General features: G+C 43.5%; 1 protein-coding gene across 13 annotated transcripts in view; it reads right to left on the bottom strand.

The window, feature by feature from the left end:
* The window catches only part of lrrfip1b (leucine rich repeat (in FLII) interacting protein 1b), a 140,185-nt gene that overhangs the window by 99,542 nt on the left and 20,625 nt on the right, over window positions 1-20,018 (bottom strand). Inside the window, exon 1 of one of the 13 annotated variants that reach the window (XM_060827660.1) lies at window positions 8,599-8,676. The exons of the other annotated variants lie outside the window; for them this stretch is intronic. The gene's annotated coding sequence lies outside the window, so the exon portion shown is untranslated. Of the gene's footprint in view, window positions 1-8,598; window positions 8,677-20,018 lie in introns of those variants that run through there. 13 annotated transcript variants of the gene reach the window in all.

Below are 20,018 nucleotides of genomic sequence, written 5' to 3'. Positions count from 1 at the left end.
TATTGGTTACACCTTCAAGAGCTGTAATAGATTTGACAAACATGATTTCCTTTTCAAAAACCATGTTGACTGTACGCCTAGTTATAATATGATTTTCCAAATACTCTGTAACCGTTTTCTTCATAATGGTTTCCAGATTTACAATCACTGATCCCCAGAGGATCCCTTATCATATTATTCCTAATTAGCCTTGTTTCATTACTCTAGGCAGCATCTAAAATAGCCTGATCCCTGGTGTGTTCCACAACAATGTAGGAAATGGTATCAAATGTATTGCATGAACTTTGTTTCTGAACTATGTTACCCAATTTCATCTGTGAAATCGATCTGAATATTCAAGTCATCTATGATTACTGTATTATTCTTGTTCCAGAATTTGCTTATTTCTTGAGTAATACCTTGTCCAATATGAGCCTTCTACTCATTGATAAACCCTTCAATGTTTTCTGCCTCATTAACTCCATCCATGCTGATAGCTTTGCTAGTCCTCTCCACCTCTGCCCTTTGCTACTGTTTATTATCTTACATTCAAAACCACCAGCTTAAACAATCATTTTGCATTGAATTAGAGAGTATATATGGTTGCCAAATTTGATGCTGACACAAAGATAGGTGAGGAGATAAGTTGTGGAGAGTACAAAAAGATACAGCTAAAGTGAGTGAATGAAGATATGGCAAATGGAGTATAATGTGGGAAAATATGCATTTGTCCATTTTGGCAGGAAGAGTTAAAATAAGCTTATTATCTAAATAGTGAGTGATTGCACAGATCTGAGATGGAGAGAGACGAGGTGTGCTCATGTGTGAATTGCAAAAGGCCGGTATGCAGGTGCAACAAGTAATCAAGAAAACTAATAGAATGTCATCACTTACCATACGGGAACTGAATACAAAAAAAAGTTACACTTCAGTTATACACATAGGGCAATATTGCGATCACTGGAGCCCTATGTGCAGTATTGATCGCCTTATTTAAGGGAGGATATAAATGAATCAGACAATTTACAAAACTAATACCTGGATTGGAGAGATGGGTGGTATCTTAGAAGGAAAGGTTTAACAGGCTAGGCCTATATCTGTTGGAGGTTAAAAGAGTAAGAATTGACTTTGTTGAAACATACAAAATCCTCAGGAGTCTTGACACGATAAATTTGGAGTGGATGTGGAGAGGAAAATGTTAAGAGACCATGGTAAAATGGGCAAAATAGCACAGCATTTAGGAATACATAATCTGATCAAGCAGAGTGAGCATGGCTTCTTGAAGAGGAAATCATGCCTGGCAGATTTACTGGAATTCTTTGAGGAAGTAACAAGCAGAGGAGATAAAGAGGATTTTCTTTTTGAAAAAAGTGTTCAATAAGCTGCTACACTTATGGCAACTTAAAAAGAGCCCATGTGTTGGAGATAGATTCAAAGGGATAAAGGGTTGGTCATTTGATAGACGAGAGAGAGAATTATGATAAAGGGAGCCTTTTCAGAATGGCAACATGTAACTAGTGGAGTACCCCAAATATCAGTACTGGGTCACATTTATTTACAATATTTATTAATGACTTGGCTGACTGAAATAAATGTACTACTGCCAAGTATATGGATAACACAAAAATTGGTTGGAAGGCAAAAAGTGAGGTAGCACAAAGAATTTACAGAGCAATAAAGACAGGTTCAGTGAGTGGGCAACAACTTGGCAGATGGAATATAATTTGAGGATATGCACTTTGGCTGGAAGATTAGAGGAGCTGAGATTTATTTAAAATGGACATAGACTACAGGAAGCCACAGCACAAAGGGATTTGGAGAGCATCTTACATGAATCATGAAAAACACCCATCCCTTTCATTCAAGCTCAGCAAATAACAAGGCAAGTTCAGTAGGGAAATCTTGCTAAGAGTTTACAAAGCACTATTCTGACTATGTCTGAAATACTGTGAATAATTGATAACTCTTATCAATGAAAAGATGTACTAGCATTGGATGCAGTCCACAGAGGCCCAATAAGTTGATCTCAGATATGGAGAGGTTTCTAATGAGGAGAGACTGAGTAAAATTGGCCTGTAGTCATTGGAGTTTAGGAGAAAGAGACAAGACCATATTGAAAGTTATAAAATTATTCAGGGCCTTGACACAGAACGTGTTGCGTTAATTTAGGACCAGAGGATGTAATCTCACAATAAGAAGTCACACCTTTAAGAAAGAGATGAGGAGGAATTTATTCTCTCGGAGGGTAGTGAATCTGTGGAATTCTTTTACCATCTTGGTCTGTAGACACTGGCAGAGAAAGATAGATTTTTAATCAATAAGGTAATCTAAGGTTATGGCGAAAAGGCCGGAATGTGGGGTTGATAATCAGATCTCCTACAATCTCATTGAATTGCAAACAGACTCAATCGGTAGGATGTTCGTCTTGTGAGAGAACCAGAGGTTACTGTTTAATAATCAGTGGCAACCCATTTAAAACAGAGAGGAGGCTAAATGTTTTTTTTCCCTTGAAGTGTTGTCAGTTTTGGAGCTTTCTTCGTGAAAAAGTGATCAATGCAGAGTCCCTGAACATTTCACGACAGAGATAAATAGATTCTTGTTGAGCAAGCGATGAAAGGTTATCAGTGGTAGGTGGGATCAGATCAAACATAACTGAATAGCAGAGCAGACTCAAGAGGCTGAAATGGCATGCTCCTGTGCCTGTCATAGGTTCCTATGGATGTAGCACGTGGTAAGTCACTGGTCAAGAAAAGGCCTGTGCCAGGTCAGGGAGAAAGGATAGCTAAGGTTCCAGCTGCCAGGAGGGCAAGGTTAAAGACAAATTCCACTGTGGAGAATGCAGATGAAGACTTCACTGTGGCAAACTGTAATGAAAATGCTGTCAAGGAGATGGGCAGGTCACCTTCAGTTGGTAGCCGGGAAATATGTTGGGCTCCATCCTGGAACAGGAGCTTCCTCCAGAGCTTGGAGCCCATCCTTTCCGCTAAGGAAGTTGTGTGAAGCTCCATGGCAACAATGCCAGGACAATCCATGATGAAGCATCCACTAGTCCCTGCCTCACTCCAGGATCAGGGCCCAGGCACAAAAGTGTAATTAAATTACTTACAGTGTGGAAACAGGCCCTTCGGCCCAACAAGTCCACACCAACCCTCTGAAGAGCAACCTACCCAGACCCGTTCCTCAACATTTACCCCTTCACCTAACACTATGGGCAACTTAGCATGGCCAATTCACCTAACTTGCACATTTTTGGACTGTGGGAGGAAACCGGAGCGATGGAAGGAAACCCACACAGACACGGGGAGAATGTGCAAACTCCACACAGACAGTTGCCTAAGGTGGGAATTGAACCCAGGTCTCTGGCACTGTGAGGCAGCAGTGCTAGCCACCGTGCCACCGTGCCGCCCATCACAGGCAAACTGTAAATTCATTGGTTGATAATGTTGTGATAGTGTTGAGGAAGTGGGGAGGCTGCAGAAGGACTTGCACAGGATAGGAGAATGGTAGATAGAATATAATGTAGAAAAATGAGAGGTTATGCACTTTCATAGGAAGAATAGAGGTGTAGACTATCTTATAATAGTACTTCAGATTTCTGAAACCTAAGAGATTTAGAGTACAATTTTAGGATTCCCTAAAAGTTAACATGCAGGTTGAGGCAGTTAAGAAGGTAAACGCAGTGTTTGCATTCATTTAAAGAGGGCAAGAATACAGGGGCAGAGATGTAATGCTAAGGCTCACAAACACTTCATAAGACTCTGATTAGAATTCATTTGGAATACTGTCAGCAGTTTTGGGCTCCATATCTAAGGAAAGCTATGCATTGGATAGGGTACAGAGGAGGTTTAGAAGTATGATCCCAGGGATGAAAGATTTGTCACATGTGGAGTGGTCTATACTCAAGAGAGTTTAGAAGAGAGTTTAGGGTTGATCTTATTGCAACTTATGGTTACTGAGATTTCTGGATAAAGCGAATGCAGAGAAGATGTTTCCACTTGTTGGAGAGACTAGAATCAGAGGGCACAGCCTCAGTGAAGAGACTTTAGAACTGAGATAAGGGGAAGTTTTTCATCCGAAGTGTGGTGAATCCGGGCACACATTGCTGCAGAGGGCTGCGGAGGCCAAGTCATTGAGTGTCTTTAAGACTGGGCCAGATAGATCCTTGATTAGCAAGTGGATCAAAGGTTACAGGGAGAAGGCAGAAGAATGGGATTGAGAAACATATCAGCCATGATCGAATGGTGGAGTAGAGGCAATGGGCTGAATGGCCTCATTGTAATGAATCAGTGCACGATGAGAGTAGTAGTCTTGATGGTTGCTGCACATTCCCTCTTAACATGTAAAGACAGGTGTATGCACCCTGCACCATCAGTAATTCTAGTCCGCCTTAGGATGGCTCAGCGGTTAGAACTGCTGCCTTGCAGCGCCAGGGACCTGGGCTCGATTCCACCCTCAGGTGGTTGTCTGTGTGGTGTTTGCACATTCTCCCTGGGTCAGTGTGGATTTCTGCCAGGTGCTCTGATTTCCCCCCACAGTCCAAAGTTAAGTAGATTGGCCATGCTAAATTACCCTGTAGTGTTCAGGGGTGTGTAGGTTAAGTTTCATTAGCCATTGGAAATGCAGGATTATGGGATAAGATATGGGAATGGGTGGGATACTCTTCAGAGGGACTTGGGCTGAATGGCCTGTTTCCACACTGTTGGGGATTCTGTTTTAGTCAGACTTTTCATCTTGCTATCCCCCTCCTCAGGGAGTGGAGGATGGAGACCCCCATCATTTCCTCAAGTGTAGCATCTGTGTGGCCTCCTTGCTGAAACTAACATGAGCAAATCCCACTGAACTCACCTGCTGTTACTGGCATAGAATCTTAGGCTAGTGGTGACGTTCACAGCCTGTCAATGTCAACCTCGTGACATTTTGCAGTTCAGGTCAAAATGAGAGAGGAGCTACAACTTCCTCACCATTCACCAAGTCTAAACAACAGCCTCTTCTATAAGGTATCACTAACTTACCCTCCAATTCTTTTGGAGGATGTATGAAGGCAATTCCTTTGCAGTGCATGGGCCCTCTGAATGTTTTTGTGGTGCATGGTAAAGGACCTAAGTTGTGCTCAGCCTGCAAGGGGAATTTTCAGGTCTGCTACTTAAGAGGATGGGGTGGGTGGGGGTTGCAGGAAGCACTGGTGGTGGTTGGAGGTGACTGCTTTTGACATCAAAGTGTCCAGATAACTGCATCCCTTTTCCAAAGCAAATGCAGCTATATTCCAGGTCACTGACTGAGCGGACGTTTCTCCAGTCGCAGACGTATACTAGTTAATGTGGATTTCCCACAAGCTGACAAGTGACAAGTAACATTGCGCCACACAAATACCAGGCAATGACCATCACCAATAAGAGAGACAGTCTAACCACCATGCCTTGACATTCAATGGTGTCACCATTACTGAATCCCCCATCATCAACACCTTGGGGTTGTCACCAGAAATTCAACTGGTGATAAGACAATGTCTATAACAGCAGGTCGTGGGCTAGGATTCCTGCATTTATTAATACACCACCTGAAACCCCCAAAACCTGTCCACCAACTACAAGGCACAAATCAGGTGTGTGATGGAACAGTCCCTCTTCATCTGGATGAGTGCAGCTCCAACAACACTTAAGAAGCTTGACACCACACAGGATGAAGCAGGCCACTGGATTGACACTACATCCACAAGGATCCACTCCTTCTACCACTGGCATTCAGTTGCAGCAGTGTGTACTATCTACATGATGCACTGCAGATTTTCACCAAAGATCTTCAGACAACACCTTCCAAACCCATGACCACTTCCATTTAGAAGGACAAGGACAGCAGATATATGTGAACACCACCACCAAGTTCCCCTCCAAGCTATTCACTATCTTGACTTGGAAGTACATCACCGTTCCTTCACTGTCACTGGGTCAAAATCCTGGAATTCCCTCCCTAATGGCATTGTAGGTCAACCCACAACAAGAGGACTGCAGCAGTTCAAGAAGGCAGCTCATCACTACCTTCTCATGGGCGACTTGGGACAGGCAATAAATGCTGACCAGCCAAGTAATGCCCACATCCCACAAATGAATTTTTAAAAAGCTGCGGTTACTGACATTCTATCTTCCCCACAATCCTCTTCTCACCACATTTTATATGTTTTATTAATTTCAAGCTCTAATCCACCCTTTTTTTTAGTTTTGTTCATTTTAAATTTTTAGTTTTATCTAGATCACAACATTTACTTAATAATGGATTGTACAGTGTCTATTGTCCATCAGTAAACATTCAAACTTGTACAGTGGTATGTATAATACTGTGGCACTCTATGCCACATGTCAGTTCCTGATTTGATAGGAATCTTGTAAAATGATTTGATTATACAGTTTTCCTGTTTCCTGGTGCTTTTAGTTGTATTAGCTGGAACCCTCGGCTATCATCTGTTTCTTGTTGATCTGCTGATTTTGAAATTTCCCATATATTCTATTCATTTGGAAAGGTCACAGAATGGAAAAAGGTCACAATCAAATCTTTTCTCATCTCTTCATGTTGCCCTTTTTCTGCAGATGCTACTTTGTTGTATGGTTCTAGTCTGGTTCGCTCCCAGAAGGTGGCTGAAGTGTGAATGGAGACTGCAAATGGTGCACAGGTCAAATATAGGATGATCTGGTATATTGCGACACTTACGTTCCTCTGCAATCTCGCGCTATAGAAAATCACACTGTAGATGATCGCTATACCCGTTCAGTCGAAACTTCACATTATCTAAACAACGGCCACAATTTGACAATCGCATTATAGCCAATTCATGTTGAAGAAAAGTGTATTATACCAGAATGATCTGTATTATCATCATATTCTGGGTCAGTGGTGCTGGAAGAGCACAGCAGTTCAGGCAGCATCCAAGGAACAGCGAAATCGACGTTTCGGGCAAAAGCCCTTCATCAGGAATAAAGGCAGTGAGCCTGAAGCGTGGAGAGATAATCTAGAGGAGGGTGGGGGTGGGGAGAAAGTAGCATAGAGGACAATGGGTGAGTGGGGGAGGGGATGAAGGTGATAGGTCAGGGAGGAGAGGGTGGAGTGGATAGGTGGAAAAGGAGCTAGGCAGGTAGGACAAGTCCGGACAAGTCATGGGGACAGTGCTGAGCTGGAAGTTTGGAACTAGGCTGAGGTGGGGGAAGAGGAAATGAGGAAACTGTTGGAGAGTTTGTTTCACGAGCTTCAGGGCAGAGGAAATGACCTGGGAGTTGCAGTGGGAGAGGGACTCCCTGAGATTCTTGTAGAGAGAGGAGGAAAACTTCTTCAAGGCAGGCATCCTTGCAAGAGGATTCGCAGTAGGGTTAAAATCAACGAGGTAAAAACAATGACTGCAGATGCTGGAAACCAGATTCTGGATTAGTGGTGCTGGAACAGCACAGCAGTTTAGGCAGCATCCAAGGAGCGGCGAAATGTTGATTTAGCTGCTCCTTGGATGCTGCTTGAACTGCTGTGCTCTTCCAGCACCACTAATCCAGAATCTGATTTCCAGCATCTGCAGTCATTGTTTTTACCTCTGTATTATCATCATAGCTGAGATGATCTAACAAGGGTAAGTCAAGTTCAGGCGTGACACCTTTTGAAAGGCTCACTACCAAAATGAGCAGTGTCTTATTCAACTGGTACAACACAGAGGGAAGGAGGAGAGGGATGGAGGGAACAAGCAAAAGGGAGGAAGGAGGTGGAGAAGAGAATGGCTTGGTGGCTCAGTTGTTAGCATTGCTACCTCACAGCACCAGGGACCCAAGTTCGATTCCACCCTCGGGCGATTGTCTGTGTGAAGTCTGCACGTTCCTGTGCTTGCTTGCATTTCCTGCTACAGTCCAAAGTTGGACAGATTAGATAGTTTTGCCATGCTAATTTGCCCATAGTACCCAGGGATGTGCAAATTAGGTGGATTAGCCACAGGAAATGTGAGATTACAGGGATAAGGTAGGGAGGTGGGTCTGGGTGAGATGCTCTTCAGAGGGCCAAATGGCCTACTTCCATGCTGTAGGGATTCAGTGATTCTACGAGAGGAGACTTGTCGTACAGAAGTGAGAGAGGCAGGAACAGACGGATTGGAAGGAGAGAAGAGGAGAATGGAGGAATAGGGTGGAATGAAGGAAGAGGAAGGATGAACATGAGAGGAAGAACGGAAGGAGTAGGGAGTCAATGGAAAATGCACCAGATTTTACTGTCCTGCGGGCTAAAATTAGAAATTGATTTTTTGAAGCTGGGATGTTTTGCCTTCATATAGCTCACCCAGTAATGCCTCACATACTTCTCTACGCAGACTAAAGAGACTGCAACCTTGAAACAGGTGAATCCTATACGGGGACAAAGTGTCAGCGTATAAACGTCTCAACCCTCAGCTCAATTCTCACACTGACTGTCCTTGAACTAACTCCTGGCAGCAACAGCCCCTGTGTGCACTTAAGGCTTTGATGTTCTCTACAAGTTACACTGGCTTAACAATACCATCGCGAGGCAATTTAACTGCACAAACTCAACCGTTCAATCCAGCAGAAAAATCAAACACGGTCATAAAAACAGTTGCAAGCTGGTACAGAGCACTCAAGATATTACCTGTTTTTTGAGTAACTGGGCAAATTGAAAGGAACCAGAAATGAGAGATTTTTAGACAGACAATCTCTCAGTCCCGTCATCACACAGCTCAGTGAAACTGAAAGTAAACTCCACATCTACACCTCAATCTAACAGGGCCCTGCCCACACCCATCCGTGTGTCACAGGTAATTGGCTTTTACCATGTCCATCACTGAACCTGCCTTTAGATTGTCAGCTTTAAAAGGTAAAAGAGGCACAAACTTAATAGTGCTACAGTGATGACATCCAGTAATCCAAAGGACCAAGCTAATGTTCTGGGGAAATGGGTTCAATTCTAATTGCAGGAGTTGATTGAATTTAAATTCAGTTTCTTCATTTTTGGAATCAAAACCTCTTCTCACCTATGCGTACCATGAAACCATTGTCAATTGTTGAAAAACCTATCTGGTTCATTAATAAGGAAGAAAATCTGACATCCTCACTTAGTCTGGACTGCATGTGATTCCAGATCCACATCAATGTAGTTAACTCTCAACGACCTGTGAAGCCACCCATTTGTTAAAACCACTACAAAGTCAAACACAAAAGATTTAAACGATATGCACCTTCTGGCACCAACAGAGGGAATGGAAGCAACATTGCAGGTTTGACTGAGCTACTTTTGGCAAAGACCTCTTTAATAACATCCCTGTTTGGGAATACCACCAAGTTCAATGTCCCTTCCAAGCTACTCACTGTCCTGATTCTGAAATATATTGTTGTTCTTTCAATAGCACTGTAGATCTACCTGCGCCACATGGCCTGCAGTAATTCAAGAGTCAGTTCACTACCACCTTCCCCAGGGAAATTGTGGATAGACAATAAATACTGTCTCAACCAGCAAAGCCCACATTCATGAATATAAAAAATGTATTTTTGTAATTCACTTGTCCTGAACCCACACACTTCCGTTGAAATACAGTCAGAAAATACACAGACCCAAGGACCAGATATAAAAGTAATCCATCTCCAATGGTGCCAGGTGTTCCTTTAAATAAACTGTCGTCTCATTATGTGCATTGGGATGTTTACTTGGTTAAATGAGCGATAGAAATACATGGTGTTGTTTTGCGTGTAACAAACACCAGTGCTGTAATGCCACAACGATACACTGTGCACCAAGACAGCATCTGTTCTGATGCAGCAGCATTGTCCTTAAGGAACCCTTCAGGAATGTTTGTGAAACAGACAACTCACAACCCTTGCATTATAAAACACACTCAGTCTCACAACCATTAAAATCAGGAGCAGGATTTGTGTGACAGAAATGTTGGGCAGGAGGTAACCAGGACTGTCCTCTGCAAACACTCCTCAGGCTGAGGTGGAGCTTGTGATATTGTATTCAGATCATTCATCACACCATGCTGGATAGAGGCAACTGCTTCCCCTACAAACCACACCCACTCTCAGGGACCTTTTAAAATTAACATCTGCTTTCTGGGGAATCTCTGCAAGTGACACCAATTCCTGGGGACCCCTACAGATTACAGCTGATCCAAGGAACCCTGTAAATTCGACATTTTCCCAGACACCCCACTGCAAAGGCAGCTACAACCTGAAAATACCACCCATTCCTCAGACCCTTTGAAGCACCACACACTTTTAGGTAACACCCACAAAAACCTTCACCGCATACTCCCAGAGAATATCTATAAATACCACACACTGCGATGGATACCCGGCAAAGACAAGACATTCCCAGGGTTCTCAGGGACACTTGGAAAATCACTACATCTAGGTTAGAAGGATGAAGTCCTTCTTACCTGTAATCTGGACTGATACAAGCAGTCTATCATTGAGGGAGCTCTGTACTGTCAGAGGTTTAGGATAATGATCAAGACTGAAGTGTACAGGAGGACATGAGTTCAGCATTTGCAGAAGTCACAAAACTTAGCAGTATTGTAACTGGGAGAAGGACAGTGATAAACTTCAAAAGGGCAGACAAGCTGGTTGAATAAGCAGACTGATGGCAGATGGTGTTTAACACAGAGAAGTGTGAAGTGATTAAGTCTGATCAAAAGAATGAGGAGTGACAACATAAAATAAGGGGTACTAATGGAAAGAGATTGCAGGAGGAGAAAGGTTTGCAGTTGTGTATTTGCACATATAATTGAGAGTGACTGGACAGGCTGAGAAATCATTTCAAAAGGCATCAGATTCTAGACTATGTGAAACCTGAATAAAACACTGGTTCAACCTTAAGTGGAGAATTACATCCAGTTCTGGATAGTATACTTTAGAAAAGATGTGAATGCATTACAGAGAGCAGAGAAAAGGTTTAAACAATGATTCCAGTGATGAGAGACTTCAGTTACAGTTATGCATTGGAAGAACTGGAGCTATTCTTCTGAGAAAGAAGTTTGAGAGGAGATCTGATTGAGCTGTTCTGAAGAATCTAGATGGCTAAATAGGGAGAAATTCATCAATTGGGGGAAGGACAACCAGAGAACCCTGCGAGTGTGCTAAGAACCAACAACAACTGGAGGGAAAAGGTTCTTATCCAGCGAGTGGTTAGGATCTGGAATGTACTGCCTAGGAAAGTTACGTGGCTGATTCAACTTTGGCTTTTCAAATGGAACTGGGTAGCTATCTGAAGAGAAAAGAATCGCAAGACCAAGGGTCCAGGTGGGGCTGGCAGAGATCTTGGAGAGTTAGAACAGACAAGTTGGACCCAAAGGCCACCTATGTTGTGATCATTCAACTATTCTATAAGAATTGAAAGCAAGGTCCCAGGTGTCCATTCAGGTGTTCATCAAAGATCCCATGTCTCTAAAACATGAAGCATGTTTGATGACTTGGCTGCACTTAGACTTATTTTAAGATCACTGATTCTCTGTTTATTCATTCTGCCATCATTTTAAACCGCTCTATCAGTTCGTCCTTTAGTATCCTATATCCTGCAGTAATTGAGCAACAAAAAAAAAGGAATGGACATTTCCAAGCCTTTCTTTGAAACTCTCAGCTATTACCAATTGGTTTTAAAGAATTTAAGTCCAGCAGTTAGGGTGAGGTCTTCCACAGCCGCATAGCCCCATCAATCATACTCCACGTGACGGGCTGATAAACAGCAATCCGAAGGGCTGGCCTTACCTCAACTTATTCCCAAGTTCAAAAAGTCATTCAAGTATTTATAAATGCAAATCTAACCAGAGAAGAGAAACATTATCAATTCAAATTAGTGTGACCCTATACCCAACTGCAAGAACAAATTATAATAAGATAACACTGTCACCTCCACTGACAAGTTGCTTGGCTCCATGATTGGAAGTGGTATTACATTTCACACTGTCTCTTGCTGAGTGTATGAAATGCAATTACTGTCGGGGTCAGTGGGGTGGGTGGGTGGTGCTGAGCTTGGCTAGACTTTCAGCATCAATGACAGTCACTCCAGGCCCATGCCCCTGCTCTATTCCATGCTAAGATCTGGGGAGCAGCTATTGGACACCATTTCCCATGAGCCCACACCCTGTCCAGCATTCCAGTCATTCCCACAGCTATGGGCAAGCCTTCATCTCCTGGATACACAGAGTCTTCTGGGCAAGGCCATGGCAGGACAGGGCTTGGGGAGCTAGAGCTGAGGCTGGGCTTTATTCTGCAATGATGATATATATCTAGTCACAGGCCCTTTATGTACAAGCATACCTGGGTAAGCAAGATGGAGAGAGACAGACAGGAAATTTGAGAACAGCATAATGATGAAATGTTTCGAGACCATGGGCACCACAGGGGCTTGAATGCATCGTCACCCTCAACAACGTTATTTTGGTCTAGTTAAGTTTTTGGTCTCCTTTAGGAGTTTCTGGTGAACATTAGTTTGTGTTTGTTACAGTATCCCATCAGGGATTGTTTTAACAGAGTAGAAAAAGACAGAGACTGAGAGCTGAATTTTCAACTCCCATAAGCCAAGAGTATCAAAGGATAATATGGGATGCAGTCAGGCTCAGCAGGGGCATGAATAGGAGACGGTTACAGCAAGAGGCCCTGGTGAGGAAACCAAGAGGCACTGGGGAGTAAGGCACAAGTGAGAAAGGAGTGAGTGAGAAGTTAGAACACAGAGAAAGGGAGGGAGAAGCAAGAACAGTGAGAGAGAGACGAGAATTGAAAGAAAAGTTGAAAGAAAGAGAAAGGGAAATAAGACACGAGGGAGAAGAGAGAATGTTAAGTGGAGAGAGATGGGGAGCGAGGTTAAGAGAAGACAGGAAAAGTGAGGGAGAGGGAGTGGAAGGAGATGGATAGTCAACTAGAGGACAGAAAGGAAAGAGTGATTGGTGAAAGGAAGAGTGAAAGTGTGTAAAAAAGAAGGGGAAGTGAGAGACAGAGAAGAATAAAGAGGGGAGATGAGAATGCAGGAGTGTGTGTGTGAGTGAGAGAGAGAGAGAGAGAGTGAGAGTGAGAGTGAGAGTGTGTGTGTGTGTGCGCGCGGGGCGGGGGGGGGGGGGGGGGGGAAGAGAGAGAAAGACAGAGAGCAAGTTAAAGAAATTGTCAGATCACAAGAATAAGAGACAGCAATAGAAGAATATTATCCCAAGTATGTGCAGATAAAAATTTACTTCTGAAATATTTGAGTAAATTTCCATATACAGAGCAGATGTTATGAGATTAATCTGCAGCCAGAATATCTGCATCTTGGTACATTTCCTGAAATTTGGGCTCCTTATCTCTGTGTTTAGTTTAAGAGTTACACGCCAATGGACAGCAGAGAGAACACAAGGGGGTGCAAAACTATAATTATCCAAAGAAATCCAGTGTGCCCCCCACATGATTTGCAGCCTGGTCAGAAGGAATTTCTTTCCAAATACGTCACCAGAACAACAGCAATTGGCTTTAGCTGAACTCCTACAGCTCTTCTCCAAAGGCAGGAAATAAAAACGGTGGCATCTGTCCAAGTATTAACAGCGAGTGACATTTCCGATTTAACTGTGGCCAATAACATGGAGCAGATCCCAGAAGAAAACGCAAGTCAGAGCTTGCTCCTGGTCAAGGAACAGATTTCCAATCGTGAGCAAGAGGAGGGAGTGTGTCAGGGAAAGTCACAGCATGAGAGAGGCACCGACAAAGAGATGGAGTGTAAGAGGGACAGTGTGAGGAAAATGTGCAAGAGAATAAAATCAGGGATAGAAAAATAAAGAGAAACAGCAACAGGTAAAGAGAGAAAGCGAATTTAACGGCGAAAAATAAGAACAGGGAGTGTCACAGAGAAAGACAGACAGGAAATTATAAAGAGGAAGAGGGATGTTGGGTGAGAACTACTGACTACTCAGAGGTGAGAGTGGGGGTGTTGAGAGCCAGAGCAAAGGAGTAAAGAGAAAGGGAGGAAATAAAGGCAAACTGAATGCAATACTTGACAGTGATCCAGTCAATGTTATCTTTTTACACTATCATATATCAGAAAGGTCTGTTTTATATCCCATCTTCCTTTGTGCAAATGACAGTCTCTTTAATTGAAAGACTCACCTGCTCACAAAATTAGAACACAGACCATGGGAAGAGGTTTGGAAATCCAGGGGCAGCTGGACTAGGTGACAGGGTTCCCACCTTCAACTGGTTAAATCTTCACATCCCCCAATCTTCAGCGTTGCAGTACTCAATGATCCAATACTTTCCCACAGAAATGTGCTGTGGGCTTGATTTTAAACCCCAAACTATCTGAGGGAGTTTCTGCTAAAGTCTGAATGGAGAGGACTAAGATCACAAAGAGCCCAAACAAAATAAGATAGGAAGGATAAAAACCGCAGCTTAACCGTGAGCAATTGCACTGAGTATATTTATACCCAGCAAAATAGTGCAACAGTTACACAGGAAGTCTTTGATTGGGACACTGTACAAGGAGGTTCACTCTATATTTAACTCCGTGCGGTACCTGTCCTGGGGAATTTTTCATCGGGTTAGTGTACAGGGAGCTTTAATAAGTAAATTGTTAGAGTTGCAGCCAACAAGTACCTGGGTTTTGATGGATTTCATCCAAAGATCTTACAATAAGTCACTAGTGAGACAGTTAATGCATTGGTTTTAATTTTTCAAACTCTCAATTTGGAGAGTCTCATTAAACTGGAAGATAGCAACTGTAAAACAATAAGACATAGGAACAAAAGTTGGCAACTTGGCCTATGGGTCTGCTCCCCCATTTAATCAAGGCAGGCATGTTTCTCTACCCCATTTTCCTGTCTCCTCCCCATAACCTTTGGTTCCCTTACTAATCAAGGTCCTATCTATGTCGGTCTTAAATACACTCAATGACTTGTCCTCCACAGCCTTCTGCGGCAATCTGTTCCACACATTAACTGTCCTCTGGCTGAAGAAATTCCCCTCGTCTCAATTCTAAATGGTTGTCCCTTCACTCTGTGGTTGTGCCCTCGGGTCCTAGACTCTCCTGCTAGTGGAAAAGTCTTCTCCACATCCACTCTACCCAAGCCTCTCAATATTGTGTAAGTTTCAATCAGATTCACCAACCCCCCCCCCCCCCCCCCCCCCATCCTTCTCAACACTGCACAGACCCCCTAGGATGTTTCCTGGGATGGAAAAATTGAGCTACAGGGAGAGACGACATGGGCTCGGATTGTTTGCTTTAGAGCAGAGAAGACAGGGGTGGGAGAGGTGGAGACATGATTGAGGTATGGTCAAGGTGAGTAGAGAGCAGCTGTTCTCCTTGGCTGAGGAGTCAATCATGAGAAGGGCATAGTTTTAGGGTAAGGGGCAGGAGAATCAGAGGTGATTTGGGGAAAAATAAACTTTTTTCACTCAGTGGGTGGTGGGAATCTGGAATGCACTGCCTGGGAAGGTAGTGGAGGCTGGAAACCTTAACAACCTTTAAAGATATTTGGGTAAGTGCTTCAAATATCATAATATTCAAGGATATGGGACAAATGCAGGAATTTGGGACGAGGGCACTTTTAGTGGTAGTTATGTCAGTACAGAGTCGATGGGCCTAAGGCACTTTACTGCCCTGTATGAATCTGTGAATTGAGCAGACCCAGAGTCCTCAACTTCATAAGACAAGGCCTTCATTGCTGAGATCACTCTTATGACCCTCCTCTGAACCTTCTCCAATGCCAGCACATCCTTTCTTAGATACGGGGCATAAAATTCAATATTCCAAAGTGATCTGACCAAAGCCTTATCCAGCCTGCACTTACATTCTAGCTCTCTCAACTGCCAAGTGAACCCCTTATGTTAACCTTACAAGTCCTAGATCAGGATCCTCTTGTGGAAAAGGATATGGAAGGTATAGATTGTAGGGAAATAGATGGTGACATCTTGCAAAACGTCCAGATTACAGAGGAGGAAGTGCTGGATGTCTTGAAACAGTTAAAGGTGGATAAATCCTCAGGACCTGATAGAGTGTACCCGAGAACTCTGTGGGAAGCTAGAGAAGTGATTGCTGGGCCTCTTGCTGAGATATTTGTATCATCGATAGTCACAGGTAAGGTGCCAGAAGACTGGAGGTTGGCTAACATGGCGCCACTGTTTAAGAAAGGCGGTAAAGACAAGCCAGGGAACTATAGACCGGTGAGCCTGACCTTGGTGGTGGGCAAGTTATTGGAGGGAATCCTGAGGGACAGGATGTACATGTATTTGGAAAGGCAAGGACTGATTAGGATAGTAAACATGGCTTTGTGCGTGGGAAATCATGTCTCACAAACTTGATTGAGTTTTTTGATGAAGTAATAAAGAAGATTGATGAGGGCAGAGCAGTAGATGTGATCAATATGGACTTCAGTAAGGCATTCGACAAGATTCCCCATGGGAGACTGATTAGCAAGGTTAGACCTCATGGAATACAGGGAGAACTAGCCATTTGGATACAGAACTGGTTCAAAGGTTCAAAGACAGAGGGTGGTGGTGAAGGGTTGTTTTTCAGACTGGAGGCCTGTGACCAGTGGAGTGCCACAAGGATCCCACCCGGTGCTGGGTCCTCTACTTTTTGTCATTTACATAAATGATTTGGATGTGAACATAAGAGGTACACAGTTAGTAACTTTGCAGATGACACCAAAATTGGAGGTGTAGTGGACAGTGAAGAGGATTACCTCAGATTACAGCAGGATCTGGACCAGATGGGCCAATGGGCTGAGAAGTGGCAGATGGAGTTTAATTCAGATAAATGCGAGGTGCTGCATTTTGGGAAAGTAAATCTTAGCAGGACTTCTACCCTTAATGGTAAGGTCCTAGGGAGAGTTGTTGAACAAAGGGACCTTGGAGTGCAGGTTCATAGCTCCTTGAAAGTGGAGTCACAGGTAGATAGGATAGGGAAAAAGGCATTTGGTATGCTTTCCTTTATTGGTCAGAGTATTGAGTACAGGAGTTGGGAGGTATAGTTAGTAAGTAAGATGACACCAAAGGAGGTGTACTGGACAGCGAAGGAGGTTACCTCGGACTACAACAGGATATTGATCAGATGGGCCAATGGGCTGAAAAGTGGCAGATGGAGTTTAATTTAGATAAATGTGAGGTGCCGCATTTTGGGACAGCAAATCTTAGCAAGACTTATACACTTAGTGGTAAGGTCCGAGGGAATGTTGCTGAACAAAGAGACCTTGGAGTGCAGGTTCATAGCTCCTTGAAAGTGGAGTCGCAGGTAGATAGGATAGTGAAGAAGGCGTTTTCTTTATTGGTCATAGTATTGAGTACAGGAGTTGGGAGGTCATGTTGCGACTGTACAGGACATTGAATAGGCCATTTTTGGAATATTGTGTGCAATTCTAGTGGAAGGATGTCGTGAAACTTTTGAAAGGGTTCAGTAAGGATTTACAAGCATGTTGCCATGGAGGATTTGAGCTATATGAAGAGGTTGAATAGGCTGGGGATGTTTTCCCTGCTGCATCAGAGGCTGAGGGTGATTATGAAAGGCATGGATAGGGTAAATAGACAAGGTCTTTTCCCTGGGGTCGGGGAGTCCAGTATTAGACAGCATAGGTTTATGGTGAGAGGGGAAAGATATAAGAGAGACCTAAATGGCAACATTTTCACACAGATAGTGGCATGTGTATGGAATGGGCTGCCAGAGGAAGTGGTGGAGGCTAGTAACAATTGCAACATCTAACAGGCATCTAGATTGGTATATGAATAGAAGGTTGGGTGTATGAATAGGAAGGGTTTGGAGGGATATGGGCCAGGTGCTGGCAGATGGGACTCGATTAGGCTGGGATATCTGGTCGTCATGAACGAGTTGGACCGAAGGGTCTGTTCCATCGTGTACACCTCTATTACTCTATTTAGATGAATATTTGAATATACAAAGTGTACAAGGCTACAAGCCAAGTGCTGGAAAATGGGATTAGAATAAAGGCAAGTTTGATGATTAGCACATACATGATAAGCCAAAGGGCCTCAATCTGTCCTATCAAAATGCTAAGACTCTGTGACTCCAGTACGAAAGGAGCATCAGACTGGTGGAGGGTCAGTGCGGAGGGAGTGCTACACAGTCAAAAGGTCAGCTTCTGAATCAGATATTAAGCTGTGACCTACTCTGCCCTCTCAAGTTGGATCCAAAAGCTCCGATGACCCTTTCAAAGAAGACCTTCCTGGGCAATATTATCCTTCTGAGAACACGTTATATAGCTCTTTGGTTCACCACATTGTTGTTTGTGGGATCTTGCTGGGCATAAATTGACTATCATGCTTCCCACATTACAACAGTGACTACAGTTCAAATGTGGTTTATTAACAGTAATGCAGATTGAGATGTCATGTGTTGTTATGAGTAGTACTACATGTATGCAAGTCTGTCTGTCTTTCTTTTCAATGTTGGAGATGTAACCAGTCAACTCTGACTCTGAACATTCAATAATGACTCAGGTCAAAGATCAAATTCCAGTTCATGCTGTGTTCAGTAACAGGGTGTTACTGTGCAGGTCACAATGAGATAAAGATGGAGAATACTCCAGGTAGCAGCCATACTGCAGCTCCCTGCCCAACAAAGTCACCCAGACACTGGTACTGGTGAGTAACCACCACATTGTTCTACCCTCACCCTTTACAAAGACATAATGACAGGGGAAGTCTCTTCACTAAGACAAAGCCCTGAACACAGTCACTGCAGTCGACATTATCAAAGCCTAAACACTGCAGTCAGAGCCGAGGGCAATTGCCATATCAGATCCTGACCACCACTTCTGTTGTGTGGTCAGAGCCCACAGGAATTGCCGGTGCCACTTAACATGTTGACTCAATCACAAACCGATCATCCTTCTCTCAGTGTAAACATACAGAATGATTACAACCTTGATTACGTTGATTTCCAACTTTGACGCACACTGAACTCCAAATAGTATATTCTCACGGTCTCTTGGGTACTATCCACGCCTGTCAGTGTGCAGCCTGCTGCCCAGGCCTTAAATGCTGGAATTCTCTTCCTTTACTGCCCACACCTCTCCCTTCCTTAAAGGGGCTTCTTACCAATTTGACCAAGCCTTTGGTACCTGTCTAGAAGACTGTACTCAATACTTCAGTGCTGCCTATGGAAAGAGGGGTGCATGGTTGGGGTAGGGAGGTGGAGAGTAAGGGTGTCAGAGAGAGGGTGATGAAGAATTGATGTCTTCAGGGAGCGAAGAGTTCAGGATTTCAGGTGGGTGAAGGTTCAGGTCTTTTAGATGAGCAGGCAGCTGAAGGCAGATCAAGACAGGTTATGTTTGTTGATCAATCCCAGGGACAGGTTCTCTCCTGTCTGTGCTTTTCTAGTTGTTTTCTCTACTTTAGGAACTTGGATCATTTTCTGGAATCAACAATAAGTGGTTCAATTAACTGACTTCCTTTAACTACATAATGTACCAACTTCTTTCCCTCATCAGCTCACTAAGTCAGTGCCGGAAATGACACTTCCTTTAGTTCCGTAAAGAAAGAGCGGTTTGGCCTGAGGCTGTGAGACTGAGGGAAAACAAGGCCCATTTCTCAGCAGCTGCCTGAGGTGGTGGGATGAATCATGATTAAAACAACACAGCCCTCAACACTGCAGTGCCTCAGGCTGCTAAATATAGACAGATCAAGTAGTCCCTGCTGCTCTTTTACCTCAAAGCCTCCAAATGTTTTATTTTCTAACTGCTTGCTCAGAGAAAAAAAACTAACACCTCACATTTCCTATTGTAGGGAACCTAGGTTAACACCCTTAAATGTACATCTCCCTCTATGTCTCATCGTCAGTTTAACTCCAGTACTCTACATCCTTCTGCCTTTCCTTGTTTCAGTTATTCCTTTCCTTCCACCACAGTCCTCCCCTCTCACAGGCTTTCCCTCCCTCTGTCACTCTCTTCCTTCCTTTCAGTCTTTCTCTCTCTGTCTCTGTCTCTCCCCCTTTAATAGTTTCTAAGGGAACTGTTCAGAATGACTGTACTTTTTAGAGTGAATATCACAGGTTGTGAGGCAGTGAATGTGACCCACCACTGACACAACAAACAGTGTTGATGC

This window comes from Hemiscyllium ocellatum, chromosome 7 (assembly GCF_020745735.1).
Source record: "Hemiscyllium ocellatum isolate sHemOce1 chromosome 7, sHemOce1.pat.X.cur, whole genome shotgun sequence".
In the NCBI taxonomy this organism is placed as follows: domain Eukaryota; kingdom Metazoa; phylum Chordata; class Chondrichthyes; order Orectolobiformes; family Hemiscylliidae; genus Hemiscyllium; species Hemiscyllium ocellatum.
Note: the sequence above shows the minus strand (reverse complement) of the source record. Positions and strands in the feature narration are given on the sequence as shown.